This window comes from Solea solea, chromosome 8 (genome assembly GCF_958295425.1).
Source record: "Solea solea chromosome 8, fSolSol10.1, whole genome shotgun sequence".
Lineage (NCBI taxonomy): Eukaryota > Metazoa > Chordata > Actinopteri > Pleuronectiformes > Soleidae > Solea > Solea solea.
Window position 1 is genome coordinate 5,930,155 of NC_081141.1, and position 2,313 is coordinate 5,932,467.

Below are 2,313 nucleotides of genomic sequence, written 5' to 3' on the forward strand. Positions count from 1 at the left end.
GCTACAGGGAAGACGCGGCGTGGATTCTCTTCTTTGGCGGATGTACAGCGGAACACTGGACAAAGTCACCAGCAAATAAAAGGTCAAGCAGCCACTTTCCCTCATGTACAACCTATACACATCATTCTCAAACTGTGGTGCATGTACCACCAGTGGTACGTGAGGTCCCGCTGGTGGTACTTGGATTAAAATAACTAAAATACTGTTCTACTGTATTATACTAAGGGTTTGTGATTAGAGTGGAGCTGAGGAATTGTAACTGGTCTTTTGTGCCACACCAGTTGCTGCTGACAGGGTCTTTTTTACGCATGTAAAAAATTATTCTCCAAAGTTCCAAAATTTAAGTTTTAAGTATTTATCGATCGATCAAAGTTTTATTGATGCAGAAATGGAGAAGACGGGTGTCACCAAGTGAAAAACACCTTAATATATAAACTTATGAAGAGATGAAACACTGGCTGAACTGTGGACAGACTGAATGCCACTATGAGTAGCCCAATATAAACAATTACACAGCTTATTTGAGCAAAGTAATTGTGTTTATATTGTTCTATACTGTTCTGTACCGTAAACTGAGGTTGGATACATCTGGATTTCATGTAAAAAAAACTTCATTGTGACTTCATTGTGACACAAACACAGATGATAGAATGAGTATTTTATAGAATTGCTCTCGTCACTGACTTGAATGAAACCTTTACAACCTCAGCTGTTTCTAATCATCTCAACATCTGCACAAATATATCACGATAAAAATGTTTTAATCAAATACGAACATCAGTCTTGGACGGATTGAGCAGCAGGATTAAAAAATAAATTGCCATGGTAATTTATGCGCCATTGCTTTAGTGCAACCGATTTGTGGCTAAATTGATAAGCAACATAGCCTGTCTTATAATCCCTTATCCTAGTTTTGGAGAAAATGAAACAAACAACAACAAAAATAATTAATTAAACTATAATAAGTATGATAATCACCTTATCTCTATTTCACTATACCAGTGTGTGAAGTATATGTGAGGAAGAGGAGGATGAGGAGAGCGCAAATGATCTTAAATCTGCCTCATGTGAAAAGTCTGTAGCTGACTTTGTTCTGTCTATTTACACCACTGTATTTTAACGTTGGCACACTGACCTTTACTGTTATGATACACAGTTTGTTTATTCCAGCAAAGTTTGTGCTTTGTCCTCACATTCTATTTTGATGTAGCGTTTTATTCAACAGTGTCATGCACAGAGTTAGTCTCCATAATTGGTCACTTAGGGAGGATTAACACTCAACAGCTTTAGTAGGTAAGCAAAACATGATAACTCATAAGGAGTGCCTTCTGCTGCTGTGGCTTATCTGCTTCAAGGTTTGATGCGGGGTGAAATCAGATATGATCTTCTTCATACCTTGGTTGTTATGGTCATTTGATTTACTTCTGCCTTTCTGGTGAGAGGCTATGAGAGTCCCTGTTTTAGCCAGTCACACCATATTTTGGTATTTTGGTGTTTTGGCAGTATCAAAGTGCTACAGGGATAAGAATTGCGATAAAAGAAAACTCTCTGTGGATTGAGGTGCCCTCAAGGTGTCCGGAAGAGCATTCCACAGACATGGGGCCGCAGCGCAAGAAGCTCTGTCCCCCATGGTGCTGAGCCTGTTCCTGGGCATGTGGAAGCGGTTTGAATGGTTGAACAACTATTCATCACCAAGTGGCAACCGGTCATGACGTCACCCATAGGAATTGGATGACTCATTCTGGCATCATGTTGACATTTTGTTCACAGAAGTTCACCGATGTCGCCTTTAACCCAGCAACTATTGGCCGACACCAGCTATCAATCCCACTGGTGTCCACTTATGTGCCATGCATAATTGTCTGTTTTACTCTAAAGCTGTGCTACTCAACCCACGGCCCGTGGCAACTGCGTGGCCCACCCGCTTATTGTCACCAATAAATAGATATTTTACAACTTTTAATCAGGACAGTTTCTGACATGCTACCACCAGAGGGCGATCATGCATCCATCCGTGTGTGCGTCGGCTTTCTCTGGGTTCTCCAGCAATATGGGAATTAGGTAAATTGGACACTCTAAATTGACCCAGAGGTGTGAGAGTGAATGGTTGCCCTGCCATGGACTGGCAAACTGTCCAGGGTGTACCCCCCATCCCCCTATGTCAGCTGAGCTCCACCCTCGCGAAGGATAAAGCGGTAGAAAATGGATGGATGGATCCCTCAGTTTAACCCTTAGAGTTTGCGTGGTACAGATCTGTGCCACAGCTAATTTGCTGTGGGAATAATACACTCCACTCCTAAAACTCCTTATAAG